A 26,413-nucleotide genomic window follows, 5' to 3' on the forward strand; every position below is an offset into this window, starting at 1 on the left:
AAAGTTCTATAAATAATAGTAGTAAATTCATACATAGACTACATTTCATACATGAATTTATTATAGCACCAATCAAGTAAATTGGTGGAACCAAATAAAAATATTATTTAAATTTAGCAATCATTGCTTCAATAGCTTCTTTGTCACCTTCTTTATTCTTATATACATTAAGAAAACAAGAAATATTGGCCAAATAAACTAAAATATTACAACAGTAGAATAATAAGCACCAAAAAATTCAACTGTAGCTATGTAAAAAATTTTCAAAAATTTAATAAAATCAGAAATTACAACCCAATTAGAATCATTTAACATACACTCCAGAAAAAAATCAAAATATTGATTAAAAGTCATTGTAATAGAAATCTTATAAACAAGATAAGTTTGTAAATAATTATAAGTAGCATTTCATCTAGTATTACATTCTTCAGGCATTAATATCGGTCTAAGTCCATTTTGTTCACATTTATTTTTAAATTCTTTTATTCTAATTTTTTGATGATTTTCTTGAATAAAGCCAACAACAAGCCCAATCTTTTCAATATAAAGCTCAAAAAATTCAAGACAATCTCTTATGATAAAATTATATATATGACAAGCACACTTAACCTGAAATATTTTGAGTAAAAGCGGAGAAAGTTCAAGTTTTAACAACTCAACAACAGTCTTGTTGTTCGATTAATTATCAAAAGATATACATAATACTTTTCTTTCAATACCATAATATTTTACAACTTTAGAAATAGATTCAGAAATAAATCTTCCTATGTGTCTACGATCTTCATCATATAAAAATGCTAAAATACGGGTTTGCATAACAAAATTACTATTATCCAATGACAAGTAATTATTAAATAATTATTTTTATTAAAAACACGACCAAGATCAGAAGTCAGAGCTACTCTACATGAAATATTTTTTAATAATGCAGATAAATAATAAATATATTGTGCATGGAGTCTAAAAATATTGGACCGACAAGTACTTCTAGGAATACCTATAAGCATAGGATTATAAATTGCTTGAATATAATGAATAAAAGCATCAGAAGAAGCAAAAGAGAAAGCCAAACAACCCACAATTATCATTTGGCTAATTCTTCCCGGTCCGTCAGTTTATTATAATTCTGAACTAATTGATCGGTTGTTAGGTTAAATCTACTTTGAGTTGGCCCACTAACAGTCCCACGACCTTTTGCCGTAGCTATCTCTATTGGGTATTTATCTCGTAAATGTCTTATCAATCGCACATGTACCCCCTTTATTACCTCCTGTCTTATGCTCATATACTAATTCACAAATATTGTATTGGGACTTAGTTTTTTCTTCTATTTCGTAAAAAAATCTCATACATTACTAGTTCTTCTATGAGATTTTACAGGGGGACAGGAAGAACGGGGAGGAAGATTAATCGATTCAGATCTAACATTAGCATAACCGACTTCGGATGTATCATCAACATTTCATATCTATATTTAAATCAACCGCATCTACTTTATTCTCTTCTTCTATATCATAATTTTTTTGAGCTTCTGAAAAATTCATATCGTGAGCACCTACACGTTTTTCATTCTCAAACGATTCACTAATTGGTACCGGAGGAACACAAGTATATCCAGTACTTGAAATACCTCTACCAACACCGCCACCAATTTATTTTTTACTATCACTATCACTTTCGGAATAAAAATTTCTAACACTTTTACCGACTTTTCTTAATTTATCAATATTACAAATTAAACTAATAAATATTCAAAGAATACAAAAATAATTAAAATAAATATTCAACAAATAATACACTAATTAAAAACTAAAAGTAAGAGATGAAACGATAATACCAAATTTTTATAGTATCCAAAAGTTGAGACTTTAGAAAACTTCCACTTGATATTTGTAATTGCAAAACTAAAAAATAAAATTAAGCATTTTAGGAGATAATTAAAATAATTGAGAGAATGAGATTGTGAGTTGTGCCAAAAATAGTTTTTGAGTTGGGGTATTTATAGAATAAAAAAATTGAAATAAATAATAATTAAAATTGGGGGCAAAATCAACCAATTGGTTGTTGGGCTGCCAACGACTACAATGTCATTGGGTCAGTGGTCCATTTGAGCTGACTATTGCCCAATGTTCCAATATCTAATATTTTTTGAAAAAGGAATTATTAAATCAGGTCAGTGCGGTCCGGATAACCGATGGGCCTGGTTCGATTTCATAACTGAATCAATCCACCGGGCTGACCAGCCTGGAACCGAGGGCCAGAAACTAGGTGACCCATCAGACAAGAATCTCTTTTTGGGCTGGGTTTACTGGGTCGAATCGGTCTGACCCGACCCAGTTGATAGCCTTAAATCTAAATTTCAAAACTACGTGCCATCATAGAACTATATTTTCTTGCAATGTCAGTTGATCATTAGCCTAAAAGGATCACTAGTGGATCTACATATAAATAGATAGGTCCTATACCTTGGCAAAGTATGGGACAACCCTCCCAACTGGATTAGGCGTTGGACGTCACTAGCTCAAATGGTGTATGCCGGTTATAAAAAACTCTCGCTTACAAAGTTTTTACTTTACTTGAATAATCTTTGATATGATTATATTATGTACTCAGATATGTATTTCTCTGAAACTTTTATTGTTATTTTGTTAAACTTGTTTTCAATCATTTAATATTATTCCTACATACTCAGTATATTCAGATGTAGTAATTGCATACTTTTTGCATGCATTTTTCATGTAATGTAGATACTATTGATCAAGCTCAAACTCATGGCTAGTTGGCATCAATTTAACTTCTAGTAGTGGTGAGTCCTCATCATTCGAGGACCTAGATAGTCATATTTTTTGTTCTAATTTTAGACATTATTTTATGATTAGCTGGGAGCCTTGTCCCGGCAGATTATGATATTGAATCATTAGAGTTTACAGATATTAGCATGTGTTTTATGTTGTCCCTTCAGGCTTGATACATGTTTCTTTAAAATATTCAGACATGTTTTAGAATTTATCGTATGGTTCATAATAGCTTCTTCTTAAATCTCTTATATTAGTATGATATGCCAAGGGTTTGTTTGGAGTCACTTATGGCTTCAGGCATCATGTCTAGAATAGAGGTTAGTCTCGAATCGTGACAAGAAAAACGTAAGTCTACAATCTTATTCAACAATTAGTTTTACTTTAATTGAAAAATTAGAATACTAACAAATTTATGCTAAAATAAATAAAGATAAATGCAAAATAAATTAAAAAAAATAGATAATATGAACAATTGCATGGAATCATAAGAAGCAAAGGTTGGAAAATTAGAAGAAAATAAAATATAAATAATATAAAATATAAAAATATATTTCTAAAAAAATATTAGAATATAAAAATAATAAAGAATTTAAAATAATAGAAATAAAACTATAAATACAAGAAAATATTAAAAAGTAACCTGCTTGTAATTACACCAGTTAATTACCAGCAATTCACAACTCCCACTTGTGAATTGGAGAGTGTAATTACCCCCTGCTAATTACATCTAATTATCTACTGTCCATGTGATTACCTAGCCAATCAAACATACCAAATAGTGTAATTACACTCAATTACAGCAAATCCAATTTCCAGAGTGACTTTCCAAACAGGCTCTTAATAGATATGCACAAATCTACTCATATTTTGGAGCAAAAATTAAGAACTTTACACAGAAGCAAAAATAACAACACCAAGTCAATAAATATAAAATACAAAATAAAATAGGATCTGATTAGGGATACAAAGATAACTTTAGCACAATCATATTGCACTATCAGTTTAACCATTTTACTAAAATGTTAAAATTGAAAATTGAAAACAGACAATCTAAAAAAAATCTAAAATCATTTAAAATCCGTTAATTCAAAACTAAATACAGATAAATCAATAATATTTTTTTGAGTTCAATTTATTGGTACAATTAATTTTTGCACGCTCTAGAAAAAAGCAAGAACACATACATGCAAGACTCCATGAAAGGATGCTAAAGTTCAAGACAGTCTATGGCAAGGATTATGAACATCACTTGGCATAGAAATATAAACAAAAACGGGAGATTTGAAGATTCTTTTAACTATTTTGGAAAATTTATTTAATCAAATATGTGTTTGAGAGTGAGAAAAACTATAGACATAATTCACATTTGCAATATTTAAGAGTAGAGAAAAAGTAACAGAGGAGAATTCATTGAAGAAGACTAAGAGAGGAAATGAAAATTATCATAGTAAACTGGTTTTGCTTGAGCCTGTAGGATGTTTATAGACCTATAAAATGCTTCTAGAATCATCTTGAAGCTTTCTTACCTCACTCTCTTAGCTGGCAGGTACAACAACTAACTAACCAACATACGTCTCACTCAATGAAATAGTAAAACAATAAAACAGTAAAAATGAACAGTAAAATTGCTAACTAACTAACTTTTAAATGTGATTACAACTAGCTTCCAATAATCTCAATGCTCCCCCTCAAGTTGAAGGATGCAAGATGTTGAGCATAACAAGTTCGCCTAACAAATGTAGATGTTGTTCATAACTCAAGCTTTTGGTCAATAGATCTGTCACCTCTTGTTGTGTATGTACATACCTAGTCTTGACTAAATCAGCATGTCTCTAATAAAATGACAATCAATCTCTTTGTATTTAATTCTTTCATGAAATATAAGATTGACTGCTAATTCAATAACTAATTTGCTATTACTCAATATTGTAATAGGCTTATGGATAGGTGCATCCAGGTTTGTGAGTAATCTTTATAGCTAAGTAATCTTAGCCACTGTTGAAGCCATGATTCTATATCCAACCTTAGCTGAGATTTTAGAAATTGTATGTTGCTTCTTAGACTTTCATGACACTAAATATCCACTCAATTGCACCACTTAGCCAGTAATAAATCTTCAAGCATTAGGATATACAACCAAATAAGAATCACACTAGCAAATCAAGTTTGTGGTGGTTTGAGTTTTCATCCAAATGCCTTGAACTACTATGCCCTTCAAATATCTAACAACACTATGTACAACTTCCAAATGAGACCTTTTAGGCATCTGCATAAACTGACTTAATGTCCAAAATACAAAGCTTATATCAGGTTTTGTGATTGAGGCATAAATTAGCTTTTTAACCAATCTTTGATAATAAGTGACATCTTTTAGAATAACATCTCTAGTTATAACTGCAACCATATCAAATTCTGCTGATGTTAGCTTAGTAATAGATTCCAAGGATATGAATGTAGGTTTTGCACCAGCAAGATCAGTTTCTGAAACCAATTCAAGAAAATACTTCCTCTAGTTTAAAATGGCTCCTTGTTTTGATCTCAATACTTCTATTCCTAGGAAGTATTTAAGCTCACCCAAGTCTTTGAGTTAGAACTATTGATGCAACACTCCCTTGGCTTTAGAAATCATAAATTCATTATCTCCAGTGATAAGTAAATCATTTGCATATACCAAGACTATAACCATCCATTCTACTTTTTTAAAGTGAATAAAGAGTAGTCATATGTACTGTGAGTGAACCCTGCATTCAATAATGCTGAAGTGAGCTCTTTTGTTGAAAACCTTTACACAACTTTATATATGTCACCTCATCTAAATCACCCTGCAAAATTTATTATATACATCCATTTGGTATAAGTACCATCTTTTTGAGATTGCTAGAGCAATAATACACCTAACAGTTACAATCTTAGCAACAAGTGAAAAGTGTCATGATAATCCAGGCCCTCCTGTTGACTAAAGCCTTTAATCTACTAATCTTGCCTTGAACCTCTTAATATCTCCATTGTCTTTATATTTGATTCTGTACACCTATTTTTATCCAATAGCATTCTTCCTAGGGGCATATCAACTACCTCTTAAGTGTCATTTTTCTCAAGAGCTTGAATCTCCAACGCCATGGCTTGAATCCATCTCTCATCTTTAGCAGCTTGAATAAAATACTGTGGTTTCACTAAAGTGGAAAAACTATTCACATAGCATTGATGGCTAGGGGTAGTACCATCCTAAGATAAGTAGCTTCATCTTGCCTAGTTTAGGATAGTCTTTCAACCAAATAGGTTTCATAGTTACCTTTAGAGTTCTTCTAGGCGGAGGTTACATATTACCAGTGTCTGTAGAACTGGTTTAGAAGTGTCATATGATTCATAGGTATTGATGTTTCAACTAATAGATCGGTTGTTGAAGTAGCTTGAGGTAACTCCTCTATACATGATGCCTGATCACATAACTGATCTGTAGAGATTTCTAAGTCTGCATCACTACTAGAATCTTTATATGGTTGTAAGAAGTTTATAGAATCGTTTTAACTTTTCTTGTTGGCAAATGGAAACACATGCTCTTGAAATACAATATCTCTATCGACAAACAACTTGTTAGTGTTCAAGTCCATTAACAAATAACCCTTCTGTGAGGTAGATTATCTTATCAATACTGCAGGTCTAGCTCTTTCAAAAAAATTATCACCTTTAGGTAAAACTGAAGCATAACATAAGCAATCAACAACTCTCAAATGTAATAAGGAAGGAACTTTAGAGAATAGTACCTCATATGAACTTTTACCACTAATGTATGATAATGGTAATTTGTCCATCAGATATACAACATCTTGGACAATCATTCCCCAAAATTCAATAAGCATATGAGACTGAAACCTGATAGCTTTAGAAATATTTAAAATTTGTCAATGTTTCTCTCCACCATACTATTTTGTTGTGGTGTGTGAGGACAACTACTTTGATGCAAGATGCCTAAGGACTTGAATAATTCTATGCATTGAGAGTTAAAAAACTTTGTTCCTTTATCTAATCTGATAGTTTTGACATTGGTAAGTCTTAATCATTATCAAAAAGTTTTAAGAGCCATGATGGTCTCAGATTTAAGTTGTAATAAATGGATCCAAGTATATCTGCTACAATCATCTACAATTGTCAAGAAATAAAACTTCTCATCAAAAGTTAGAGTTTTGTAAGGTCCCCATAAATCCATATGTACATCATCAAATACATAGTAGATCTAGTATCACTAATAGGAAATGTCAATCTGGTTTGTTTAGCTAATAGAAAAACTTGACAATTATTCAAAGACTCGATGTCCTTATTGTGAATTAAAAGATCTAATGACCTCAATACTCGAGCAAGTGGATGACCAAGCCTTTTATGCCATAAGCTGATATCTTTCACAGTTACTCATGCGACCATTTTTCTTTAACATTTAAGTGAGTTCTCAACTCCACATTCACTTTTTAGGATTTATGTGCCTCCTTTTTCTCTAACAATCCCCTTCACCCTACCACTGTAAAGGTTCTGAAACACACATAAGTCAAGGTAGAATGGTATAAAACAAGATAGTTACCTAGTGACCTTGGATACTGACAACAAATTTAATTTGAAATCAAGTACAAATAATACATCCTTCACAGCTTCATCTTGAAAAACTATAGCCTCTCTAGTATGTGAACTACAGTTTTTACGCTATTTAGAAGATTCACCTTATATAATCCTGTATTTACTTTGTTTGTTGAAAGAATATTCTTATTTATTGCAATATGGTGAGTAGCACCAGAATCTACTATATACTCTTGTGACACAACATGATATAATAAACAGGTAGATATACCTGATATGTTGAACTGCTTCCCATCTTGTGGATCCTTGTTTAACAACTCCATAATCTGTTTATACTCTCTATCAATGAAACTATACCCGTTGGCTAAAACTGCATTATTGATCTCGTTGTCCCTTCATAACTAGTTGAAGCAATTTGACCTGCATCAGTAAAATTGTTCTATGAATGTTGCGTATTGACTTCACCTGCATATTAGTTTCTATGTCCATTCTTTCTTGCATTGACTTGATAATTGTGTCCTCTTGAACCTTCATTATTATATCTGTGGTTTTCCTTTTCTTCCGATCAATAGGATAACCTATAAACTTATAGCAATTTTCTCTAGTGTGACCACTAAAATGATAGTAATCGCACTTCTTCCCTTTATACCCTTGATTTTCATAGCTTTTGTGTGATTCTCTATTCATCTACATTACAATTAGATCTGTCTTCTCGGTTGTAGTAACTGCACAAGTCAATTGTTGTATTTCACCCTTCATTATCATAGCATATGCCTGGTTAAGTGTAGGTGTAACTCCGTTAAGAAAAAATTGTCTCCTGCCTTGATCATCTAAGTCATTTAGTCCACTCAAAACTAAATCAACCTCATCATAGCCGATCTGCATACTCCTTTGATTTTGGACAGGCACGTGATGGTGCTGGTACCACTACATCATACTCATTCTATAGATTCTTCAATTTTTTAAAGTAAGTTGCTACTGACTTAGTTTCTTGTGACAAAGTATTGATTTCTCTATACAACTGATATAGTCTCATATGATTCACCTTTTCAAAACATTCCTTCAGATCTTCTCATACCTCAAATGCACTTGCTGGATACATAATTTCATTCAACAACTATGCACTTATAGAAGTCACTAACCATGAAAGCGCAATTGCATTGCAAGTCTCCCGTTGTTCGGGCAATTTTTCTTGTAACTATCCTTACTACATGCTCCATTCACAAATCCATATTTCCTTTTCCCTAGTAATGCAATTCTCATCGATCGACTCCATATTTCATAGTTTTTTGATCCAACAAGTTTAATTGGAATCAAGATAGCTCCAGATACTTGTGATGCTCCTATGTATAATGGATCACTGAAATCAATTTTAGGTGTCATTTCGAACTTGAAATTCAGCTAGAAATAAGGATCTAAATTCCACCACAACAACTCAAAATTTAACCACAAACAATGATATAAACTTCACTACAACAACTCAAATTTCAACTGTAGATAGAGATCTAAACTCCAACACCATAACTGATAATCAGAGATCTAAACTCCACTATAGCAGAGATCTAAACTCTGTCGATTTACTCCTCAACCATGATCGATTTCTCTTATACCATGAGAAAACTATAGAAACATTTGTAATATCTAAGAGTAGAAAAAGGGTAACAGAGGCGGATTCATTAAAGAAGAATAAGAGAGGAAATAAAACTGTCACAATAAATTACTTCTGCTCGAGCCTATGAGATACTTATAGACCTATACAATGCTTTTAGAATCATCTAGAAGCTTCCTTAACTCACTCTCTTAGCTTGCAGGTGTAGCAACTAACTAAGCCACTCACTCAATGAAATAATAAAACAATAAATAGTCAAAATGAACAGTAAAACTACTAACTAACTATTATCTAACTAACTTTTAAATGTCATCACAACTAGCTTCCAATAATCTCAACAAATCAAAAGATCAAAAATGTTTTCAAGTAACAATCCGTCACTTTTCTTGAACATTTGGTGGAACAACCTATAGAAAAAACAATATAATGAAAATAGAAAGGGGAAAAGAGCTAGTCAATCAAGACCAATTTAGTTAAGTTGGTACCCTAAACTAACCATCCCAAATATCATGCCAAAGAAATTCAGCTTTCTTGATATATTCTAAGCCGGAGAAACATGCTTATGATCATGTATTGCCAAAGAAATTCACCATTCAAATGCTTCAAGTAATGAATAAAGTTATCACACCAATGCGTACAAATTAGGGGTGTTCAAAAACCAAATCGACCGATAAACCGAACCGATAAAAATGTTATTGGTTTATTGTTATTGGGTTAACAGTTTGTTAATAGTTTTATAAAAGAAAATTATTGGGTTATTGGTTCGGTTTGATTTTTTCTTATTGGGTTATTGGGGAAACCGATAACCCAATAAGAATATATATATATATATATATGACTTATCATATATTTCTCTTAATTTCTCTTTAATTTCTACCAATTAACAAACCTATTATTTCAATTATACGAACTCTTAATTTCTCGTAACAACATTTAATTCAAACTTGAAGATTCTTGTAAATTAAAACACATTATGTAGGATTTTTGGTTGCAATTAAGATTCGATTTTTTTTTCATGTTAGTTACTACTATTTTTATTTTATGAGTATTTTGTTATTGGTTAAACCAAAAATCAAACAGTTAAGGACTAAAAACCGATAAATTGAAAACCGATAAAAAACATCTTATTGATTTGGTTATTGGTTTAGCATATTTAAAGACCGAAAACCGATAAATCAAACTGATAACATATAAAATCAAACCAAACCGACCGATGCACACCCCTAGTACAAATTAACCTTTTAAACTCAAGTTTTTGATAATTATATACAGTATCGGAATCTAAAAAGAACATCGCATTTAAATAACTAAAATAAACATCCATCCTATAGTCTACGTGATATCATAGGAATTAAAACACATAACTTAAGCATAAAAACGAAAGTTGATCACAAAGGAACACGAATTTGTTGAATCTAAAATAATTTGGCACTATACGACTTCTCTTGTCACTAGCCGTTTCTTGTCATTGGCATATTACTCGTTGGACATTTCAAATGCCTTTCTTCACGATCATCTAGACGAAGTTTTCTATATGTCCCAACCTTTGAGTTTTGTTGATCCTTCCCGACCAAATCATGTCATGGCGGAGCCAGACTTTTGGTTAAGGGTGTTCATATTTTTCCTTGGGCAAAGAACTGTTTAAAAAATAAAGAAAATAAAGCACTGCTGCAACTGCCAAAGTTCGAACCCGGGTTGTTGATGCGAAAATGCACACTCTTGACCACTGGACTATGCTTCTTTAGCTTGTCAAGGGTGTGCAACAATATGTATATAACCATAAATATCTATATTTAACCTACATACTCGAAAAAAATTTCCGACGAAGGGTGTTCATCTAACCACCCTTCGTTGGCTGTGGCTCCGCTACTGGATCATGTGTGCTTACATAAATGGTGATTTATGGACTTACATAGGCTCCTCGCATATGGAATAAATGTCTCACTGATGCTCTAATCTCCTTTGGATTCAAGTGTTCTAAAGCAGATAGTTCATTGTTCTATTTGCTTTCTGATGGTGTTAAAATATTTTGCTTAATTTATGCCAATGATATCTTGATTATGGGAAATAGTTCTGGTTGTATTAGCTCTATTGTTTCTAAGTTGCAAACTCGGTTTGCAGTCAAAGATCTTAGCAACCTTATTTAATTTTTGGGCATTGAAGCAACCTGGACAGCCCAGGGCTTACACTTGTCCCAGAAAAAATATTTCTCTAACTTACTTAAACATGCCCAGATAGAGTCCTCCGGCTCGATGGCTACTCCTGCTTTATCTTTAAGGAGAATGTCCTCCTCTAATGATCAGCCCTTTCATGATCAGACCTTGTTTTGAAGTATTGTCGGTGCTCTACAATATTTAACATTTACAAGGCATGATATCGCTTACTCAGTGAACAAAGTATGCAGTTCATGCATTCACATTGGATTCTCATTGGATGGCAGCGAAATGAATAGTTTGATATATCAGTTCCGCTCCCTCATATGGTCTTTTCTTTAACCAACAGTCCTCTTCGATTATACACGGTTATAGCGATGCTATTGGGGTGGTTCTCTTTATGGTCGTCAGTTAACTACTGATTTTGCAATCTAGCTTGGTCTCATTTGATCTTTGGGGTTCTAGAAAGTGGAAAGTTGTATCTTTTTCAAGTACTGAATCGGAGTATCGAGCACCTGTATGGTCCTTAAAGAGATTGACTTCCTTGCTTCACCTGCACCTATTCTTTGGTTTAACAACCTTAGTGCCACCTATTTGATTGCAAATCCGATCTTCCACTCACGCACAAAGCACATAGGCATAGTTTTATTGTCTTGAGAAGGTTCTATTGGATTATTGGGTCTTTTCCCCTTCCTACATGGATAAATGAAGCCCAATTTGGACCAATCCAATTTTTTCCATAGGCCCATTACTATGGAGCATATATATTTATTTTTTGAGGTCTTATTCACCATTACAAAAAGAGAGTTTTCAGCAGCCAAAGAGAGACAAACAAAGCTGATTTTCGCACCTAAATTCCAGCCACAACTGTCAACTTTAAATTACGATTCCCGCTTCGTTTCTTGTCCGATTGAGCTGATTTTTGGAATGCTTGTTTCTCTCATCTCAATATTTAATTAGGAACTGACGGCACTTGATTTGGTGGCCTTTAGTTCCTATTCTTTATTTTCAAACAGTAGCTGCATTTTTTGTGCTTTCACTCCTTTATTTCTCTAGTCTTTGGTGCTGTGGTTTATGTATTTTTTCTTGTTGTTTGGCACTTTTTTGTGGCCATTTTGGAGAATAACATTGTAACTATTTGGTGATTATAGTGGAGGTTTGGTCCCATGGTTTTTTACTCTTCACACCAAAGGGTTTTTCACGTAAATTTGGTGTCTTGTGTGATTGCCTTTATTCTTGCTCTATCGCATTTGTGTGGTAATTTATTTTTTGTCATATTACTTTGTTTTTCTTGGTTTTCTTGTTTCATCTTAGTTCAAATTGAAAGGGAAAGTTTAGACATGAGTATTCTTCCACTGCTGCCCTGTCGGGCTCTTTCATAGTGCCTCTATCTTTCCCAACAAAGTGGGATCAGAGCATTGGTTGTTATTAATTGTTGATTTGAATGATGTAGCCAAATATGATCAAGATGGTTTATTTGAATGGTATTAACTATCATACTTGGAAAGGCAAGATGAAAGATCTTCTATTTGTCAAGAAAATGCATCTACCTGTGTTTACGTCTACTAAACCTCAATCCATGACAGATGAGGATTGAGAATTTGAGCACTTACAGGTTTGTGGTTATATCAGATAATGGGTTAAAGATAATGTTAGAAATCATATTGTGAATGAGACACATGCCAAAAGTTTATGGGACAAGCTCGAGACACTTTATACTTCGAAGACTGGCAATAACATGTTGTTCCTGTTTAAGCAATTGATGAATATCAGGTATAAAGAGGGCAGTCCTATTTCTGATCATATAAATGATTTTTAGGGTGTCCTTGACCAGCTATCCGGAATGGGTGTAAAGTTCGATGAAGAAATTTAGGGACTTTGGCTTCTTAATACTCTGCCAGACTCTTGGGAGATTCTTCGAGTTTCTTTAACTAATTCTGCTCCCGATGGTGTTGTAACTATAGAATATGTTAAGAGTGGTGTCTTGAATGAAGAGATGAAAAGAAGATCTCAGGCCTCATCTTCTTCATCTTCATACTATGATGTTTTGGTTACTGAAGAGGGGGGGAGAAACAAGTCTAGAGGTCCGAATGATAGAGATAAAACTAGAAGCAAGTCGAGGTCCAAATTGAAGAATGTTACATGTGACTATTGCAACAAAAAAGGGCATATCATGAAATATTATTACAAGCATAAGAGAGATATGATACGGGAAAAGAACGAAGGCTATAATAAAAATTGTGTTGCAGTTATTGCTAATGATGATCTTCTTGTTGCTTGTGGAGAAAATGGCATCAAAGTTGTTCGTGATGAGTCTAGCTGGTTTGTGGATTCTGGTGTTACTTCTCATATTACGCCAAAGAAGGAATTATTTTCTTCTTATACCCCAGGTAATTTTGAAATGTTGAAAATGGTCAATAATGATGAAGTTAAAGCACTTGGCATTGGCACTATTTGTTTGGAAAGTAACAATGGTTCCAAACTAGATCTCAATAATGTCAAACATTCTCCAGTTGTTCGCTTGAATCTGATTTCTATAGGGAACCTTAATGATGAGGGTTATATTAACACCCTTGGTGCTGGCCAGAGGAAGCTTACTAAAGGTTCAATGATTGTGGCTTGAGGTGACAAGTTGTCTAACTTGTATGTATTTTAGGGCTCTACTTTGAGAGGCTTGATAAACTCGGTGGAGAATGATACTTCATTAGAGTTGTGGCATAGAAGGTTGAGTCATATGAGTGAGAAGGGGATTGATAGTTTGGCTAAGAAAAATTTACTTTATGGAGTGAAACGAACAAAGTTGAAGAAGTTTGTTCATTGCTTAGCCGGTAAACAGAAAAGAGTTTCTTTTCAGAGTCATCCGCCTTCAAGAAAGCTTGATTTGCTGGAGTTGGTGCATTCTGATTTGTGTGGTCCTTTTAAAGTAAGGTCTTATAGTGGTGCACTTTACTTTGTGAATTTTATTGATGATCATTCATGAAAATTCTGGGTATTTCCTTTAAAGTCCAAGGATCAAGTACTTGATATGTTCAAAGATTTTCAGGCCTTGGTTGAGAGACAGACAGGAAAGAAATTGAAATGCATCCGTTCAGATAATGCTGGTGAGTATATTGGTCATTTTGATAGATACTGCAGAGAGCAGGGTATTCGGCAATAGAAAACTCTTCCAAAAACTCCTCAGTTGAATAATTTAATAGAGAGGATGAACAGAACTCTAGTTGAGAGGGTTAGATGTATGCTTTCAGATGCTAAGCTTCCAGATTTCTTTTAGGCAGAAGTACTTAATACTGCTGCTTATGTTATCAATTTATCTCCTACTGTTGCTTTGGATGGTGAAGTCCCTGATAGAGTTTGGTCTAGTAAGAATGTTTTTTATGATCATCTTTGAGTCTTTGGGTGTAAATCTTTTTCATATTCCTAAGGATGAAAGGTCAAAGTTGAATGTTAAAACTAGGCAGTATATCTTCATTGGTTATAGTCAAGATGAATTTGGCTATCATTTTTATGATCCAGTTGAGAAGAAACTTGTTAGAAGCCGTGATGTTGTGTTCTTTGAAGACCAAACAATTGAAGATTTTGACAAATCTTAGAAGGTTTATTCTCAGAGTAATGAGAGTCTAGTTGATGTTGATCCACTTCCTTTGGCTACTACTCCCAAAGAAAATCTTCATGATGATGAAAATCAAGTTAATAACGAAGATGATGATCATGTTCAGAATAACCAGCATGATGTTGTTGATGCTCCAGTGCAAGTTGATATGGTTGATCAACAACCAGTTGTTGATGTTCTAGAAAGTTCTCTCATACGATCAACTAGAGAGAGAATACCTTCATCTCGTTACTCTCCCAATGAGTATGTACTCTTGACTGACGGGAGAGAATTTAAGAGTCTTGATGAGGCCATGGAAAGTGAAGAAAAATAAAAGTGGTTTGATGCTATGGATGATGAAATTAAATCTTTACATGATAATCATACCTTTGATTTGGTTAAGCTGCCTAAAAACAGAAAAGCTTTGAAAAATAGGTGGGTTTTTTGTGTGAAACATGAAGATGGTAACCCAGTTCCATGGTACAAGGCTAGATTGATTGTAAAGGTATTTAACCAGAAAAAGAGAGTTGATTTTGATGAGAAATTCTCTCCAGTTGTGAAGATACCATCCATTCGTGTGGTTCTAGGATTAACTGCAAGTCTAGATTTAGAGGTTGAGCAAATGGATATTAAAACTGCTTTTCTCCATGGTGACATAGATGAAGAAATTTATATGGAGAAACCCGAAGGTTTTAAAGTCAAGGGAAAAGAGAATTATGTTTGAAAATTGAAGAAGAGCTTGTATAGTTTGAAACAAGCTCCTAGGCAGTGGTACAGGAAGTTTGGTTCCTTTATGAGTCAGCAGGGCTTCAAGAAGACTACTTCAGAGCATTGTGTTTTTGTGCGAAAATTCTCTGATGGTGACTTTATTATTGTGTTTCTTAATGTTGATGACATGTTTGTTCTTCGTCATAATGCTTGCAGGATTCAAAAGTTGAAGCAAGATTTGAGTAATTCTTTTTCTATAAAAGACTTAGGACCAGCAAAGCAGATTCTTGGCATGCATATTGTCCATGACAGAAAGGCTAAGAAGTTATGGTTATCAAAAGAGAAGTACATTCAGAAAGTACTTCGAAGGTTTAACATAGACAAGGCTAAGGTTGCCAGTACACCTTTAGCTATGCACTTCAAGTTGAACACGAAGCAGTGTCCTTCCAGTGATGAAGAGAAGGAAGATATGAAGAAAGTTCCTTATGCTTCAGCTGTTGGTAGTTTGATGTATGAAATAGTTTGCGCAAGATTAGATATTGCTCATGTTGTTGGTGTTGTTAGTCGTTTTTTTTCTAATTCGGGAAGAGAACATTGGAATGCTGTGAAGTGAATTATGAGATATCTTTGTGGCACTTCTACTCTGAGTTTGTGTTTTGGTACAGGGAAGCCTATTATTTATGGTTATACTGATTCAGATATGGCCGGTGATATTGATACTCGCAAGTCTACTTCAGGATATTTGGTTACTTTTGCAGGGGGAGCTGTGTCTTGGCAATCTAGATTGCAAAAATGTGTTGCTCTATCTACTACAGAAGCTGAGCTTATTGCTGCAATTGAAGCTTGTAAAGAATTGCTTTGGATGAAGAGATTCTTGGGGGAACTTGGTTGTGCTAAAGAGAGGTTTGTGCTTTATTACGAAAGTCAAAGTGTCATACATCTTGGCAAGAATTCTACATTTCATGGTCGGTCTAAACACATTGATGTGAGATACCAATGGATTCGGGATATATTGGATTCTAAGTTGCTTGAACTTGAGAAGATTTATACGGATGATAATGGTTCCGACATGATAACTAAAGCTTTTCCAAGAGAGAAGTTTGAAGATTGTTGCATGATCGTTGGGATGGCGGTCTCCTCCACATAGTTGGGAGGGGGAGAATTGTTGGGTTATTGGGTCTTTTTCCCTTCCTATGTGGATAAATAAAACCCAATTTGAACCAACCCACTTTTGCCCATAGGCCCATTACTGTGGGACATATATATTGATCTTTTTAGGTCTTATTCACCATCACAAAAAGAGAGTTTTCAGCAGCCAAAGAGAGACAAACAAAGCTGATTTTTGCACCTAAATTCCTGCCACAGCTGTCAACTTTAAATTACGATTCCCGCTTAGTCTTGTTCGGTTGAGCTTATTTTCAGACTGCTTGTTCCTCTCATCTCAATGCTTGATTTGGAGGCCTGTAGCTCCTGTTCTTTATTCCCAAATAGTAGCTGCATTTTTTGTGCTTTTACTCCTTTATTTCTCTAGTGTTTGGTGTTGTGGTTTATGTATTATTTCTTGTTGTTTGGCACTTGTTTTGTGGCTATTTTAGAGAACAATATTGTAACTATTTAGTGATTATATTGGAGGTTTAGTCTCGTGGTTTTATACTCTTCGCACCGAAGAATTTTTCACATAAATTTGGTGTCTTGTATGATTGCCTTTATTCTTGCCCTATCGCATCTGTGTGGTAATTCATTTTCTGCCATATTACTTTGTTTTGCTTGATTTGTTTGTCTCCTCTTAGTTCAAATTGAAAGGGAAAGTTTAGACTTGGGTATTCTTCCGCTGTTACCCTGTCGGGCTCTTTCATAGTGCTCCTGTCTTTCCCAACAGGTCCGTGACAAGGCTCTTGTAGTTAAGTATCTCGGCTCTCACACTCAGATAGCCAATGATATCACTAAAGTTCTGTCCAAAGCGCGCTACCATATGTTGAGAAGCATGTTGACAGTGTTCCCACGTACTCCTCAACTTGAGGGGGCATGTAAAGGATAAACGTAGTTAACTCTAACTAGGATAGACAACTAGAAGTATTGTATATCGATCCTCCGGTATAAGCCTCTTCGTATATTCTAGTAATGTCAGGCTATTTGGCTCCCCAGGAAACCTCTTGTATAAATATTGGTTCACCTTCAGAGAGATATAGAGAAAAATCGTTTCCTTTCGTGAATGAATAAGTATAAATGAAATTCTATCAATTTTAAATAAGAATTGTCATAAATAACTTAAAGAATTTTCACAGTTAGCCAAGTATATTTAATTCAAAAACACACTTAATGAATTTTTGAAAGTATTTAATATCTTCTTTCGAATTTAACTTTAACTCTTACTTAGATTATGATTTTCAAATAATAAGTTTCCCTATTTACTTTTTTAAAACGTGTTTCTTAATTTCCTAAAAACCGTTTGCTCTTATTTTTTTTAAGAGTTGATTTAAGATGAGTGAATAGGTGTACTCATGATAACTCTGAGCTCAATCGCGCTTTGTCTTAAGATCACATTCTTTTTCCGCTTACAAGTAGATGCATTTTTTTACTTAAATTATCATCTTCTAAACACTTGAGTACTCTGACTGACACAGATCCTTAGACTTTGAAAGCTTTTAAATGCTTCCCTTTTTATGTGATGTGAGGACCTGTTGGAAAATTTTAACATGGGTGAGACTCAACCAACCATAGTTGTGTGAGACACCATTTATTTATGGACAAGTGTATTTATGGGCCCTTTTGTGTCAGCAAATGTACCTCTCTTCATCTCCTCATTCTTAGTGCCACTATTTTGACCCTTTTCTTTTTTTTTCTTTTTTTTTCTACATTATACTTCTTTATTTTAATTTCTTTCCGAATTTATGTATTATCTTTCATTTTGTAAGAATCAAATAATTTAAATTTTATCATAAATTTGAGAACATAATCTTTAAGTTTCCAGGTAAATTTTATATATTCAAAAACTAAGTAAAAATTACTACTATAAATCATAATTATTGACCAATTCAAAATATTTTTAAAATATATGAAAAAATTACTGTCAAAATAAATTTATTTGAATCTCAAAATCGAGACTAACACATAAATTAAAACAGAGAAAGTATATTTCAGTCTGTCTGTCTCTTTTATTTTTTGGTTAACTAGTTCAATCACGCGTGTCTCGTATGTGAAAAGACGATTTTGTATAAAACAAAGACTTTTAATAAAGGGTAAAAAGTTCAAAAAATATTTCTAGAGCCCTTCACACTTTTAATATATGATAGATATAGATATAGATATAGATTATAGATAGATTATAGATATAGAATTATAGATTTTAGATAGAGATAGAGATTATAGATATAGATTAGTATCTCTCTCTCACTTATATTTTTTCAAGTTCTTTTTCTTGACATTTTTCTTTTATTTTAATCTGTTTTGAAACCAATTTTATTACTCCCTCAATTTTATTTATTTGATCCGCTAAAAATAACTTTCTCTTTATTTATTTATTTAATTATTTTAACAAATAAAATTTTCATGTTAGTTCTTTAATATTTATCATTAAATAACTATATAAAGTATTAGCAATTAAATTTAAATTTTCAAAACATAATTAATAGGATTAATTTGGTAAAATAAGTTTTTAATACAAACACAATTTAATTTACGTATAAAAAAAATAAACTCATAACAAAATAGTGAAAAACCTTAATGTGTTATTAAATTACATAAATATTTAAAGTTTATGGACAAACCATGAGTTATTTTTATTATCATTAAATTAAATTGAACCCAATTATGAATTTTTTAAGTTTCATTTTTGTTCATTTAATCTAGTTTCTCATTTTGAGAATATTTTATTGAAAGTTTTCTAGCAAAAAATAAATTACCCAATTTTCTCACATTGAAAATTTTAACAATTAATATCTTAGGTATTTTCCTAAGCCGGGGGTCTATCAGAAGCAATTTCTCTACTTCATCTGAGGTAGTGGTATGGTCTGCGTACACTCTAACCTCCCCAAATCATATTATATGCGAATACACTGGATATGTTGTTATTGTTGTAATATCTTATGTATTTATTTAAGTATGAAAGTAGTATTAAAAATAATATTTAATTTTTACTTGTTAATAAATACAAAAAAAAATTGGATCTTTAACAAACCAAATAAAACAAAATCAAGGGAATGATCAAATTGATTTTATAATACATAAATTCAGAAAATGTGAAAAAAGAGAGAGAAGAGTAAGGAGGAAAGCTAAATAAAAGAGAAAAAAGGAAAAGATAAATTGGTGAGGAAGAAAACAAGTTAATTAAGGTAATATAATGGGTCCCACAACACACTATTTTACCAATTTAAAAATCCCTCACACAACTAACACTACGTGTGCCTCACCCATTTGCTGTCTATTCAAAGAGTTTGGTACTTAATAATTCCTTCCTACTACCTAATTCCTTTTAGTAAAAAATACATAAAGTAACATACCTAAGTATTAAATTACAAAAAATAGCAACACTTTTATCAAATTACATTTTGTAGCATATATATTTGTATTTTTGTAGCAACAGTTTGCAAAATACAAAATACATATCGATCATAAGGGCAGTAAAACTCATATTTATTTGTATTTTTGTAGCAACAGTTTGCAAAAATACAAAATACAACTTGCTATATTATGTAATTATGAAACTGTTGCTATAAAACTCATAATTAAGGAGATAAGTATGCTATTTCTGAATTTTGCCCTTCCTTTTATCTTTTTCTTTATGCATGCATAAATTCATCCGGCTGATTCCATCTAGTCTCAAAATTCCATTTGCATCTTCTGTAAGGCCGAACGCCCAACCCAGAATTACTTTTGAGCCCACTTCTCAAGTTAGAGGAAGTGGGCCAAAGGTTTAACAATATGAAAATTATCTTAAATATACTTATTATATTGTTCATTGCAAGTTATAGCAGTACTTTTTAATAATTATTGGATTAAAGAAATAATTACAAGTTATAACAACTTTTAAAAAATTATTTTTTTTAAGTAATATAAATTATTTTTTAATAATTAATATGCACATTATCTCCTTATTTATAGCCTTTAATATTTATCACTCTTCATTAAATCTTTTGATAATTATGACTAGTGTTATTGTTGGTATCAATAACTATCTTTTTTTTTTATTTTATTAATTAAGTTATAAATTTGTTCTTAAATTAAGGAGCAAAATATGGTAAAGTTATTTTTTTACATTGATACAGGATATTTGACTTTTTTAACTTTATTAATTAAGTTACTATTCCAAGACTTACACTATTTTCCATTGTCACTTTACTGATAAAAGATTTTCTCAATCATTAATTTACTCTCTTTACCATAAATTAATTGTTTCTCTTCTTTTTTACTGAACGATGTATGTCTTGCGAATGAAGTTGGGTTTTCGTCATATATTTCTTCTTTAGAATTCAAAGTTGTTTCAATTTGAATGAGTATATAAATTGAACATATTACTTCGAGTTTTTCTTAAAATTTTCGTGTATGAAACCTGTATAAAATCAATATGAAATATCAATATTTCGCTCAAGGTTTATAAAATAATTTCTTACATGTTATATTTATATGGAATGAGTATAATGATTGCAGAAGTTCGTATAGAAATCGAGTTTCACCAAATATTATATGTTATTACTTATTTTAGTGTATGAAACAAATATACAAACTTGTATTTTTTGAATTATGAAATTCTAATAAGGTGATACCAATTTACATAATCATTCCATTACTATATTAAGTAGATAAATTATCTACAAAACTCTCAATAACACATGTAGTCAAAGACCCAATCTTTGAAAAAATATATTACTTGATGCCTAAAATATCATACTACATACTAAATTAATTCATTGCTACAACTGCCTGATATCTATTTAGATACCATTTTCATAAAATGTGGAACAACTAATCACGTGATGAATTATCTTTTATAAATACTCTTTTCATACAATACGAAACAACTAATCACATTATATGGGACATCTATTTATATATCATTTTCATACAATAGTAATTTATATACATCTTGAATACAATATAATACAATCAATGTGTATCTGTAACTACCTGAAAATTTGATGAACTATATAAAATTTGTGATTTTGTATGATTTGACTGTTTTACCTCTCTCTGTAGTTGCATTGCGGTATTTCTAGATTGTGGGGGTGATTGGCAAAGTTTTTGATACATTTTGATACCATTTATGTGATATTGTGGTTTTTAGCGGCTTCAAGAGCCTTATTTTTTACTTATGTGGATATCATTTGATCCGTGCGACAGATGGCTGAACAGACTGCACAAGCATCTCCGAAATGTCAATTTTAGAAGGGTAACATATTTGGTATGATTTTACAGCTTTTAAATCTCATTTTGACCCTCGATTTGGAAAATTGTGATTTCGAATTTCGGGGGTGAACTCTGTGAAAATGATATTTTTTCAAAAACTTGACTTCACCAACGTGTTTAAAACATCAAATTTAGGTGTGGTTGCATAGTTCACTTGTATATATAGAACTCCAACGAATCCCGGGCACCTCGTCGAAAGCCATTTTGGACTTAAAATCTGTTTTTTTTCTTCAATAAAGATGGTGCATCTAAAAAAACAGCCCTTATAGCAGCTTTTTAGGCCCATTTTGCTCATTTTTCATCTTGTTTATTGAGAGTTAAACCCTAAAATAGTATGAGAGCTTAAAAGTGAATCTTGTTGGAGCTTGGGAAGCTAGATTAACATCTATTTCTTGATTCTCTTATAAATTTAAGGTAAGAATTCACCATTTTCTTAGTAATTTCTTGATTAAATTTTCAAAATTTCAAAAATCTTAGGACTTGATTTTAAACCCCAATTTCACTCTTTTTCACTTGAATAATTTTTTAATCTTATAATTATTAGTTTATCATCAATTTAACCTTCAAAACAATTTTGATTATTGATTTTAACACGAATTTTGAAGATTTTACCCGATAAAGCTTTAAAATGATTTTTCTTCGATTTGAACCTTTTTTACTCGATTTGACTTGAGTTTTCATCTGTATATTTCTAAAAATATGGGGAACGCATTTTTGAAGTAAAGTTACAATTTACCCCTTCTTTTTTGAAAATCCATTTCAAGAGTCTGTTTTGATCCCGAACTCAAAGTAGTCAATAAGGGTATCGTTGGATTTATTTTGATGCTTAGATTCTATATTTATTGATTTTAATTGATTTCAAAATCGTTCGTGGAAAGTAAGGTTGTGGGTTCAAAGTATAGCGGACCGATTTCGGCATTCGAGGTAGGTTATGGCTTAAGTCTTTCAGACCAAGATGGATAGTAAATGGTGGTACAAAATGCATGCTAAGGGTCAGAACTAATCATGAAAAATAATTATCTATGTGTTGTGTCTATGTGGGGGTCTATATGTGACGTAATTGTTGAAACTGAGATATTATGTGATATATGTGACCATATGAGGTCCTATGTGATACTGATAGGCCTGAATACACGTGAATAATTGTATTTTATTGTTGAAATGCCTAATGTGGTACCATTGGTGTATTATGATATATTCATACTTGTTGACATATAAAACATGTGAAAATTCATGGATGGTGGAATTAATGAGTGGATATTGGCTCACGTGATTGTGAAAATATATTATTATGATTGGTTGTGAAAATACCTCATGTGGATGGTCGTGGAAATACTCATTATGATGGGTCATGAACATTGCATTATCATCCTTATGGCATCATACACATAATTTCACTTGTTGTTGTATGTTTTGCATATACTTATTTGTAACTCCCTGAGAGTACACCCTGGACGCCACACGGTGCTTACAGTCACAAGTGACCACAAGCTAACCTATGAGCTAGTACCTGCTATGAGCACTAAACGAAACTCTAATAAATAATACACATATGCAAAATAATTGAATATGCCATAAGGTTTTATAATACTAAGATATTATTGAACTCTTAAATTTGAAACAACTATCTGAAAATAATAGCGTTAAGACTGACAATCAACTAAAAACTAGAAAACTATCTAAAAATGTCTGAAAGCCTTTAATTGAATGACTGTGGAGTTGATGGGACATGTCACCAACTAACTCCGACTAACTACTGGACAGAAGTACTAAAATAAACATAATCGATCCTCAAAATATGAGGACTCACCACTGTTGTTGCTACTAATATGTTGGAATGTCTAAGTGAGGTCGGGAACCTGCTCGTCTGAACCTATGATATGATACATCATAGCGCAAGAAACGAGCATGTGGTCAGTACTTTGAATATACCGGTATGCTAGATGAGGTTAGGATGATATGCATGGGCTCATGTGTATGAATAACAACTAACTGAATGAATAGCATGAGATAACTGGATATGAATGCGTGAATGCTGTAAAATCTGAAAATGCATGACCAAGCATATAACAAGAATTTGAAATAGTCTGTAAGCTAAAAAATTAAAATTTGATAATTGAATAACTAATAAACTGTATGTTATGGTCAAGCAAAACTGAAGTGAGTTCTGAACTGAATACAAAAACTGAAACGTGGGAGGTATCATCTAACCGACATGCCCTAATCTAAGCTAACTGGGGTCCAACCTGTAACCCTAGTTGGAAAGGTGTTAGTACCGTTCCACGGGTACTAAAAAGCCGAAGAGTGTAACACCCCAGAAAATGGGTCCCGGAGCGTCACACGGTGCTTGAGGATACGAGTAGCCCCAAGCTAACCCTTTGAGCCATTTTCATTCAGTTCAACACAAATCAATGGGGTTTCCATAAATAATCCTCAAATATCAACAGAGTAATCATCATCCAATAATAAAAGAATTTTAGAAAGATAACAAACTACGACTTATTAGTCAACTCCCAACATCTATACTAGTCTAACAAGCCTCTAAGAAAATCAATAAAACCAGCGAGCCATTGAGATATGCCCCAACTGACTCATACTCAGTTATCAAATGTAAATAATTTCGTGAAACCAACATCAAACATCACGTCCTCGGAACATGAGAACTTACCACAATAAAGGATATAGAACAGAGTGCCCAAAGAATCATTGTCGAACCTTGAACTGAGCACCTGAACCTACATTCCAAGAAAATGCAGCTCACATCCGAAGATGTGGGTCAGTACCATGGAAAGGAACCGAGTATATGGGGCTGCATGCAATTTTATAAACATCATCATCATAAATATTTATAAGAAATATGCAGGATCTATGACAGACTCACATAGCCCGAAGAAAATCATCATAATCATGAGAGGATGAAATAAGTATAATAACACATGTGAGTCATCATATAATTTGTCAATCACTTTCAGTTCATCAAGAATATCAATTCTCATAATGTAAATATCATTTAAATCTTTCAAAAGAATAACTTTCACAATTCCACTTTCAAATCACTTCACCGTTCACCATAGACACAAGGAAACACACACACACTGGGAGATCCTATAACCGACATAAACCATGTGAGCTACATGGAGTCCAACGTACAACCCACGTTGGGGAGAGCCGTCCTATCCTTGCCATCGGAGTAGGACTATCGATATCAAATCCACACAAACTAGTGATCACTATATAAATCAACCTCAGGCTCACTCCTATGGGGGCACATAGTTCTAAGAAAGTAAGGTCGCTTTATACCTCCCACTTGGTGCTAAATATTTCTCCCAGACTTAGTTCAGATCATTTCAAAGACAATTCACAACAAAATAATTTCAGTAATATATAAATATACATCGGGAGCCATCATGCTTCCCATCTAGCAAAATCAACCACGTTGTGGATTTCTTTCACACTCGAGTTCAAAACCACTCCATTAAGACCAAAAGGTCAAATCATTCAAAATATCTCAAATATTCAACATCAACGTGCTTATAACACACACTTTCTCAAAAAAATACAATTTCTAATGGGGATTCATGACCCAAATATTAAAATCATGATAAATATCGTTCAAGATTTATGCTTTATATATCCACACATGTAAATTCATCTTTCAAAATCATAAACATCAAGATTTCATAATAATCATCATAAGATATGGGTTCATGCTTCAAATTTATAAAAAATCAAATAAAAATCATGCCTTTGTAAAGAAAATTACTTTTACTCCGCTATCCAAATTGGATGAAACCAACTTCATTAGAAAGATGACTCTCATATCTTTTTGTTGATATATAGTATATCACCCAGATTATTATGTGCGGGGAGTTATGGTCATTTGAAGTTGACCCAAAAATTCGCTTTTGATAGACTGAAGTAGATTGACCATAATATTTTGCTCCAATAGACAAATTGGATGAAACCAATTTCATTGGAAAGAGGACTCGCAGAGCTTTCCGTTGATATATAGTAGATCACCCAGATCATTATGTACAAGGAGTTATGATTATTTAAAGTTGGAGGAAAAATATGTCAGGCCTCAGTACTTTTTCCTGCACGTTTTACTGTTCACTACTATTCACAGTTCGATCGGAATGTTCATAACTTGTCGCTCGGGTGTCCGTTTTGGATGATCCACATATCGTTGGAAATCTTATTCGATACTCTACGCAATGGTGGGTCATAATCTAAGACATTCCATACGAAAAAATTTATAATTCATTATAGAAGATAGAACCCAACACGTTTACGCACAAAATTTCAACGAAAAATTTCCCGGGGTATTACAAAGAGTCACCCTCATCTGGAAGGTGCCCTAATGAGATATGTATTAACCTCATTTGGCAGGTAAACACTTTGTCAACCCTCAACTGGCAGGTTGATATCTCAACCTATTCTGGCTACGTAGTTCTGGAACCTAGGGACCGCTACTAAGGGTCACATCCTCTACTGACAGGTGAGCCCCCATCCCTAGGTTTGCTCGGTGCTAAATCCTACTCCTAACTTAACTGAATTGGGTTACTGAACTGGTCTATGTTTGACTAAT

Source organism: Capsicum annuum, chromosome 1 (genome assembly GCF_002878395.1).
Source record: "Capsicum annuum cultivar UCD-10X-F1 chromosome 1, UCD10Xv1.1, whole genome shotgun sequence".
NCBI classification, from domain to species: Eukaryota; Viridiplantae; Streptophyta; class Magnoliopsida; order Solanales; family Solanaceae; genus Capsicum; species Capsicum annuum.